General features: G+C 38.7%; 1 pseudogene; it reads right to left on the bottom strand.

Moving 5' to 3' along the window:
* Positions 1-8,031: 8,031 nt before the first annotated feature.
* LOC125080500 (60S ribosomal protein L6-like) lies at positions 8,032-9,524 on the bottom strand (annotated as a pseudogene).
* Between the last annotated feature and the right edge of the window lie 902 nt (positions 9,525-10,426).

Genomic DNA, 10,426 nt, shown 5'->3' with positions numbered 1-10,426 from the left:
AATATTCCTTCATAAGCACAACATAGAAACATAGCTGTACAACTCTTTTTTATATGACTTACAATTGGCAAAAACACCCAAGAGGACTAAATTTAATTCTTTTTGCACATGTTAAGTTATTCTGTTGACAGACTGGTGACATCCAGATGAGTAATAATGACATATGTAATTTTAAAATTAGATATTTATTCCAAAACTTTTTCTTGCTTTTATTTCATTAAAATCATTATAATAATCAAAATTTCCCCCAATTTTGTTTCTTACTGGAAGTAATCTCAACTTAAACTTTCTTGAGTGATGGTAGTTTTTGTATTTTCTTATTAATTTGGAGAAATTTCACTCAGGCCATACTTAGATTCAGAAATAAACCATGAGGGGTGTCTGTGTGACTCAGTTGGTTAAGAGTCTGACTCTTGATTTCTGCTCAGGTCATGAACTCAGGGTCATAAGATCAAATCCCACATCAGGCTCCACACTGGGCATGAAGCCTACTTGAGATTCTGTGCCTCTCCCTCTACCTTTCACACTCCCCTGCTCATGCTTGCTCATTTGCTCTCTTTAAAAAAAGAAAAACAACCATGAATTTAAAAAATTTCATGCTGAGATATAACTTACATACAGCAAAGTACACAAATCTTAAGTGTGTATCTCAATACCTTTTTACATGCTTATACTCATGTAACCACCATCCAGATCAAGAAATAAATCAGCCCCTCAGAAGGCTCCCTGGGGCCCCTTTCAGTCTGTACCCCGACAAAGTGAACACTATTCTTTTTGATGTGGGAAAAAAAGGCAAAGAAAAAATTAAATTTCCTTACTATTTATCTATTTATAGCCCATTGACAAGCCCTTTACACAGGTAGAGTGACCTTCCTCTGGGAGTTCAGCTGCCTCGTTTTAATACTTTACTAACAGCAAAAGGCAATCTTCATTTAATCTCCCAGGTTCCTGTAAGTCTACTTTAATGTACAAAAATTCCATTGGAAATTTCCTTTAGATCCCCGCAAGATACATGTTGGTAATCAGACCCCAAGCATATGGTCCACTAATATATATCTGAAGGGTCTCATGACTAAAGTTTTATTAGACAGTAATAAATGACCTTTTTTCCAATAATAGCTAGCCCCCTCAGGTTCCTGGAAACCTTGCCTCCAAAATTCTTTACAGACTTATGCTATCCCTAACCCCCTCCCAACTTGAAAGTATATAATGGGCCACTCCTCATGACCCCGGTGCAGCTCTTTCTGCCCACGGGTTCTGTCCCCGTGCTTTAATAAAACCACCTTTTTGCACTAAAGATGTCTCGGGAATTTGGGGGGGCAGTTTGCTCCAAACCCCAACATTTTTCTGCATCACTATCTCTATCCTTATACACCATGATAATAAAAAGATACCATCACATTGCAATATTATAATGCATATGATAAATTATTACAACAGAAAACATTACAAATATCTTCATTTTTACTAGTTTTGAATTATATTGCCACTTCATCAGCTCTTAAAACCATGTAGGTACTTGGACTATTTCAAAGTTCTTCTTTTAAAATTTTCAATTTAATCACAAGGTAAAGCAATGATAACACATTTCAATGATATCGCAAAGTAAACCAAAACAAGTATACTAATCAATTTGCTCAAAATCTCTTCATTTGAGATTATATCTTAATATATCATGGCCAGAAAACATGCTCTATAGAAATTAGTTTGATGGTTATTTATACATGAGTCTTCTTATTTATAAAATTTGTATAAAAACTTTTTATTTCTTTGCTCTAATTTCCTTATTTTTTTTTGCATGGCATTGTTGTTGAATATCTTTTGTTTTTGAAAAACTATTTTCTCTAGGGGCACCTGGGTAGCTCAGTGGGTTAAAGCCTCTGCCTTCGGCTCAGGTCATGATCCCAGGGTCTTCAGATCGAGCCCCACATCGGGCTCTCTGCTCAGCAGGGAGCCTGCTTCCCTTCCCCTCTCTCTGCCTGCTGCTCTGTCTACTTGTGATCTCTGTCAAATAAATAAATAAAATCTTAAAAAAAAAAAGGAAAAACTATTTTCTCTACAACTAAAAAATTTATTATTTCCAAAAGTGAAACTTCGCTATGTAAGGTTTTTTTGGTAAAATTTTGCTAACATTAGTAATGAATAATTTTTATACCAAATAATTGTAACCAGTGAACTTCAAAACAAATTTCATTTTCCTGCAAAGTCCACAGATTGCTCTTGGCTTGAAATCTTCTATTTTTTTAACTTTTCTTTTTTATTTTTTAAGATTTTATTTATTTATTTGAGAGAGAGTAAGAGCACACACGAGCAGGGGGATGGGTAGAGAGTGAAGAAGGCTCCCCTCTGAGCAGAGAGCCTGGCATGGGGCTCAATCCCAGGACTCTGGGATCATGACCCGAGCTGAAGGCAAACACTTAACCAACTGACTCACCCAGGCACCCTTTTTTAACTTTTCTTATGCATCCTATATCTTGTCTAAATTAAATCCAATTAGTTTGACAAAATCTAATATTTTTGACAAAATATTTTCCTCATGTGTTTCAAGAGTGATTTTGTATTTGCTTCATCAAGGTGTTCAATGTTTGGGCAGATCCAGAACGTTGCATGCAATCTTTGGTTCGTTCCAAAGATTATCACTACTATTAACATGATTAAGACCAACAGATTCAAACAAAGCTCATAAATGGTTTCAGGAATATTTCTGGATTGGGCTAAGCTACAGTATATGCACCTTATTTTAGCAAGGCCTTTATCGTAGGCTTCATCATACATGGACCAGATCATTGACACAGACATACACCACTAGAGCCACATGGCACATTTTTACATAGGATTTACTGGTAAAACATATGAACAGTCCCCTGAATTCTTATTACCCTATGACATAGTCCTGGCGTAGATGTTCCCAGTGCATCTTGGTCAAAGTCCCAGGGCCTGCCTAATGGATGAGATCTTCCATACTCAACAAGAAAGGACTCTGCCCAGCCCCTGTGTTACATATTTATTAACTCGACTAAGAGAGTGTTGGCAAGATCTAGTTTCTCCAAGAAACAAGAGTATATCAAAGCATCTTAGGCCCAAAGAAACACTAGGAGTGTAAACCCAAGGCTGAGTTCTTACACCCAGGGCCTTGGGAACAGGTTTGAAGAGTCTCTACCTGCCAAAAACCCTGGCATTAGCCAACAGCTTAGTAGTTCCCCTGCAGATAGGGTCAGTCTTGCTGAGCCATCTCTCTAGTAAGCCACCAAACCAGAAAATGTGCTACCAGAGCCATCCGTGCTTGTTTGTTTGTTTCTTTCTTTCTTTCTTTCTTTAAGATTTTATTTATTGTCAGGGAGAGAGAGAAAGCAGGAGCACAAGTAGGGGGAGCAGCAGGCAGAGGGAGAAGCAAGTTCCCCACGGAGCAAGGAGCCTGATGTGGGACTCCATCCCAGGACACTGGGATATTGACCTGAGCTAAAGGCAGACATTTAACTGACTAAGCCACATAGGTGTCTCTTTTTTTTTTTTTTTTTAAGATTTATTTATTTATTTTGAGAGAGAGAGAGAGAGCGCGAGCATGAGATGGGGGAGGGGCAGAGAGGGATGGAAAGACAGATCTCAAACAGACTTTACACTGAACATAGAGCCTGATGTGGGGCTCAGTCTCAGGACCCTGAGATCATGACCTGAGCCAAAACCAAGAATTGGATACTTAACGGACTGAGCCACCCAGGTACCCCTCCACATTTGTTTCTTAGCAGACTTAGCTTCAGCAATCTTTTGAATCGAGGCTTAAAATTGACAATGTTTTCTCAGTTCATCTCTTTAGCCAAAAGCCTGTACTTTTTTTTTTTTTTTACAACAAGGGCAATATCAATGAAACTTTCCTTAATTTGTCCCTTTGTTTTCTTATGGTAGTTCAAAAGTAAGTGTGTGTGTATACATGTGTTTAATTATTCAACATGACTTTATAATCAAGTTGAAGTTGATAATGTAAATATTTAAGTTTTATTTTGTGATTTCTTCTCTCACTTTACTAGCCCTTAAATTAATAATCCTATACTTAACTTTCCATCCTAGATAGTAATAATTATTTATCTGTCTTAACTAGCTTCAACTTTCAAAATCATTTATTCTGAATCTAGAAATGTTCTGCTGCTTTCTCTAAATGTTCTGCTGTTAAAGTTACTTTAAGAGTATTGCAATAGGGGTGCCTGGATGGCTCAGTGGGTTAAAGCCTCTGCCTTTGGCTCAGGTCATGATCTCAGGGTCCTGAGATGGAGCCCCACATCTGGCTATCTGCTCAGCAGGGAGCCTGCTTCCTCCTCTCTCTGCCTGCTTGTGATCTCTGTGTGTCAAATAAATAAAATCTTTAAAAAAACAAAAAGAGTATTGCAATAGTTGGGGTGCCTGGGTGGCTCAGTTGGTTAAGCTACTGTCTTCGGCTCAGATCATGATCCTGGAGTCCCAGGATCGAGTCCCGCATCGGGCTCCCTGCTCAGCGGGGAGTCTGCTTCTCCCTCTGACCTCTCCTCTCACACTCTCTCTCAAATAAATAAATAAAATCTTTAGAAAAAAAAATAAAAAAAGAGTATTACAATAGTAATACTGGGTGACTGAGTTCATTAAACATCCGCCTTCGGCTCAGGTCATGATCTCAGGGTCCAGGGATCTAGCCGGGAGTTGAGCTCTGCACTCAGCAGGGAATCTACCTTTCCCTCTCCCTTTCCCTCTGTGCTCTCTTTCTCTCTCCATCTCAAATAAATAAATAAGATCTTAAAAAAAAAAAAAGAGTATTACAATAATGTCCTATGTCAGTGTTTGTGTTGATAAATGCTATCATTGTTTGCTGATTACTCAGTCTTTTCTTTTCCCAGCTCCATAAAAGCATGTGTGTGCCAGTGACATTTCCGTTCTTTTAATCAGAGCCCCAAATATTTCTAGTCTCAAATACTTTCATTGGCCAAAGCTGACCTTGAAAATTAATTGTGAGATGTGTAACAGCATAACAAAATACATAGCCTTTAAACTAAAAATATAAAATGCAAATTCTATAGTTTTGTATTCCATTTGAAAGCATTTTGGTGTAAAGGAAATTACTAAATTTTCCTGAATGAAAATAAAAATTAAAATTACAATCATTCAGTTGAAACAGAAGAATGTGATGGTCATCGTCCAGGATAATTGCTCAACAAACCATTGAAAACCTCAGGGTTTCTCTTCCTCGTTCACCTGCTGATTTCATGTATAATTCTCAATTAATTCTAATTGCTTCAGCCAGTTGCTAAACCTTTTAGTAAAGAATGTGAAATTACAGGGGCACCTGGGTGGCTCAGTGGGTTAGGCCGCTGCCTTCGGCTCAGGTCATGATCCCAGGTCCTGGGTTCAAGCCCCGCATCGGGCTTTCTGCTCAGCGGGGAGCCAGCCTCCTCCTCTCTCTCTGTCTGCCTCTCTGCCTACTTGTGATTTCTCTCTGTCAAATAAATAAATAAAATCTTTAAAAAAAAAAAAAAAAGAATGTGAAATTACAGAGATTTCATTTTAACCAGTCAAGTTATGTATTTGAAGAGAATAATTTTCTTCCTGCTTTCATTGTATTGATCAATTATTAAATCTATATTAAATAAACAATCTGTAATCTACTCAAGAATCTTAAGTGAATCATTCTCAACAGAAGCCTGCTTGCCATCATTGTCTCCAACTTCTAAAAATTTAAGCAGATTGCTTCTTATAAAGACTTCCTATTTTAGTGAACCTGGCTGGCTCTGTGAGCAGAGCACGCTACTCTCAATCTCAGGGGGTCATGTGTTCAAACCCCACGATGGGCATAGAACTTACTTTAAAAAAAAAAAAAAAAAGACTATTTCATTTCTTTTCAGCTTTTTTTTTCTTTTTGAGCTCCACTTTTGTATTTTCTATACCTGTGATGACGTTGACTTGTATTTATTCTCAACAATCCAAATTAAAAAACAATCTGTAGGGGCACCTGGGTGGCTCAGTGGGTTAAGCCGCTGCCTTTGGCTTGGGTCATGATCTCAGAGTCCTGGGATCGAGCCCCTCATCGGACTCTCTGCTCAGCAGGAAACCTGCTTCCTCCTCTCTCTCTGCCTGCCTCTCTGCCTGCTTGTGATCTCTCTCTGTCAAATAAATAAATAAAATCTTAAAAAAAAAAACCCAATCTGTAATATATTCAGATTTTACACAACTTAAATATATTTTTATCTTAAAAGTTAAAATACAGGAGCACCTGGGTGGCTCAGTTAGTTAAATGTCTGACTTCAGCTCAGGTTATGATCTTAGGGTTCTGGGACAGAACCCAAACTCCAAGTCGTCGTTGAGCCCAGCCATTGGCTCCTTGCTCAGGGAGGAGTCAGCTTCTCCCTTGCCCTCTGCCTCTGCCCCTCCCTCCCAATTTGTGCTCTCTCTCTCTCTCTCTCTCTCAAATAAATAAAATCTTTTTTTCAAAAAGTTAAAATACATGTACAAGTAAAAATTAAAATGAAATCTCATATACTATTTTCAAAAAACTTTTCTTCTATAGTATCCAAAATTATTTATTACATTAAAATGCAAAATAATTTATAATAGTTATTAGAGTATTCAGCCAAAATTATTTAAATAAAGCTGAATCTTAAATTCAGTTTTCTGAAAATTTAACTAAACTTTTTACAGATTTTCATGAAAGTAAAACTGTTCATAATTCTATATTTCCATGTCCAATTTAAAGCATCAGCTTCCGTCTTAACCATGTTATGTCTAAACCACACATACACATTTAGTAATATGAATTGTTCGTTATTGCAAAAGTTCCTCAGCTGCTGTATTTATCTGTCATGAACCTCTTACTCAGGTCTAAGTTACCGCCCCTATGTTGCTTCCTGTCCTTTGCTACAAACAAATTTTTAAAAATTAGAATAAACATTCTCATTTCTGTCTCTTTAAGGTTCTGTGAAGAGTATCTCTGATATCTACTCAGGAGTCAAATTTTTAATTTCAATGAATATTGACTGCTAACTAGAACAGCCATACTAAGTAGCCAGACACTCCCTTCTGAAATTCATAAATGTTTTCTCTATTATTCCACACTAATGTATCATTTTCAAAACCAAGTTTGTATTGTGCTTTACCTATCATTTCACACTTTGAACTTCTCTTTTGTCTAATTTGATATCTATCCATTGGCTGGATCGTTTAGGCAAGATTGCTCTATTGTACCAGCATCTGACCCATATTTCTGTATGCTTCATTCAATTAATATACTTATTTATCTAGCAAACTATTAAGAACTCTTTCAGGCATTGGGGACCCAAAGACAAATGGAGCATAATCCCTTGTGCTCAAGGACCTTGGAGTCTGGAAGATGTAATAAGAAAACTATTCTAGAGGCACCTGGGTGGCTCAGTGGGTTAAAGCCTCTGCCTTTGGCTCAGGTCATGATCCCAGGGTTCTGGGATCGAGCTCCGCATCAGGCTCTCTGCTCGGTGGGGAGCTTGCTTCCCCCCGCCCCCCGCCGTCTCTCTCTGCCTGCCTCTCTGCCTACTTGTGATCTCTGTCAAATAAATAAATAAAATCTTTAAAAAAAAAAAGAAAACTATTCTAAAACCTTGTAGAAGCCTGGATTTACTATCATTTTTCACTTTTTCACAAATTCATTAATCATATCAAAATAAAGAAAGGTGAATCTGAAAATACATGTCCCTAGCAAACTCTCACTTCTAATAATGTGTTTACTTGGTGAGAGGCCCTAAATGATACTTCAAATAATCCTTTCCTGAATCTTGCTCAGGAGCAAAATTGGGTTTGAGCACTCCACCTTCTTCTTCTTCTTCTTTTCTTTTAATGGATCAGCTATTTAATTAGGTTCTTTGTAAGATATTTTATTTATTTATTTTTAATTTTATTTATTTATTTTAGAGAGAGGGAGAGGGAGAAGCAGACTCCCCCCTGTGTACAGAGCCTGACAGGGCTCTGTCCCAGGACCCCAAGTTCATGACCTGAGCCAAAGTCAGACACTTAATGGACTGAGCCATCCAGGTGCCCCTCTTTCTAAGAAATTTGGAACATCAATTTATGAAGGTAAACTCCATTTGTGGGGAAAAAGCACAGAGAGGAGGTAGCCCTGAAGCTGCGGAACAGCTTTGATTTTTGGCAGAATTTGTGAGTTCACATCTTTCTGATCAACCTTGCACTACTCTGCAATCTCACATTTCTCTTTCTCCATGTTGAAGAACTCACCTTCCTGGTGTCTAGGGTTATACAGCTTCTTTATCCTGAGTAAGCATCAGTGAGGTGTTTGGGGATTTTCACACTGCTGATAGCAATTTTGGTGGAGGTAGCAATGACAAATTTCTGTTGTTCTATGCAGAGGAACCTGACTAAAGGCCAGAGGTCCGGTTACAGTTAGCAAGACAGTGCTCAGTTGCTTCAGGAAAACCACCTTCTTGTGTCTGTAGCGCCCAGTGAGAATGATCAAAATGGTGCTAGGAGTGATGCTAGTTCAGTTTTCTCAAATGCTGACTGGAAAGTTTCTGCCGTGGCTCAGTAGCTTTTGAGACACATCTTCAGTAGGATAATACCTAGACATTTTGCAAAGTTTAACCACTCGGGTACTACCATTTTTGTCACCAATAATAGGTTTTGTGACAGTAGCAAGAACCTTCTTTTTCTTTTTTTTTAAGATTTTATTTATTTATTTATTAAAAGATTTTATTTATTTATTTTTTAAATTTTATTTATTTGACAGAGATCACAAGTAGGCAGAGAGGCAGGCAGAGAGAGAGAAGGAAGCAGGCTCCCTGCTGAGCAGAGAGCCCGATGCGGGGCTCAATCCCAGGACCCTGAGATCATGACCTGAGCCGAAGGCAGAGGCCCAACCCACTGAGCCACCCAGGCGCCCCTATTTATTTATTTTTTAAAAGATTTTATTTATTTATTTGACAGAGAAAGCTAAAGAGCACAAGCAGACAGAGCAGCAGTGGGAGAGGGAGAAGCAGGCTCCCCACTGAGCAGGGAGCCCGATGCGGGGCTTGATCCCAGGACTCTGGGATCATGACCTGAGCCAAAGGCAGACACTTAATGACTGAGCCACCCAGGCGCCCCTTTATTTATTTATTTATTTGATAGAGATCACAAGTAGGCAGAGAGGCAGCCAGAGAGAGAGGAGGAAGCAGGCTCCCCGCTGAGCAGAGAGCCCAACGTGAGGCTCAATCCCAGGACTCTGGGACCATGACCCAAGCCAAAGGCAGAGGCTTTAACCCACTGAGCCACCCAGGCACCCCAAGAACCTTCTTTTTCTTGTCAACCCTGGATTTAGCTGCTCAATACTTCCTCTTGTACATGGCCTTTCTGGACTACATAGCCGATCGGGAACATCCACCAATTCCTCTGACAAGGACAGGGTTTCGGTTGCAATGGAGCTTTGCCTGCTTTGGCATTTTAGCCTCAAGGTTACCCTTCTTGACCTTGCCACCAGCATCAGCCTTCTTGGCTCCAGGTTACTTCTCCTTAGTATCGGGCTTCCCGGCGTTTTCGCCTGCCATCTTGCAAAACAGGAAAGTGATCCATCTTCTTCTTTTTGAAAGTTGCCACTGTATTTGCTGATATCTGATCTTGGTGTCATTCTCCTTGATTTTCAAAATCACAAATGTTCAACTATTCATTCTGGACTGAGTTTGCTGGACACAGGTCATGCAGTCTAGTTGACTGAAATTATTTGGACCTCTATACTTCATTTCTCATCCTTCTTAGGCTCCAGTTCCTTCCAGGCCACTTTTGTTTTACCTTATTAAGTCTGAAAACATTCTCCTTGACATAAAAGAGAGACTCAAAAGAATTCTGTTTACTCTGCTACTTGTTCACATTACAGAGTTAGCCTCAAGCATCAGACCTAATTCTCCTGTTATCTTTTTGCTCTAAATATGATTTATATACTTTTTTATTTGTCCTCAGCAGATCTGCAATTCTCAACTCATTTGGGGCCTTAGCGTTTTTACAGATATATGACATTCTCCCTATTCATACTTGGTTATATTTCCTTATTTCCATCATTTGTAAATTTTGTATTAGAATCTGAACTAATCAGAAAATATCTCATAATAGCATACTGCCTTCTTCAGACAACTCCCTCTTTCCTTCTTCATTGTGGTCATTTAAAATTATGTAATCAGAATTGAATATTTAAGGGCAACCCAATCCTCTTAATCATGGTACATCTACCACATTACACGGAAAATACATATGTAAATAAATGATATTAAATGAATGAAAATCTCTTCCATGGATTTATGCTTGCCTCATATTGTTTTGTCCTGGTTTTTTTATGATTTTATTTATTTATTTGCCAGAGAGAGAGAGAGAGAAAGAAAGCACAAGCAGGGGGAGCAGCAAGCAAAGTGTGAAGCAGGGTCCCCATTGAGCAAAGAGCCCAATGCAGCACTTGATC

This window comes from Lutra lutra, chromosome 11 (assembly GCF_902655055.1).
Source record: "Lutra lutra chromosome 11, mLutLut1.2, whole genome shotgun sequence".
Classification (NCBI taxonomy): Eukaryota; Metazoa; Chordata; class Mammalia; order Carnivora; family Mustelidae; genus Lutra; species Lutra lutra.
The sequence above is the reverse complement of the archived record's forward strand: the minus strand, read 5'-3'. Positions and strand labels throughout refer to the sequence as shown.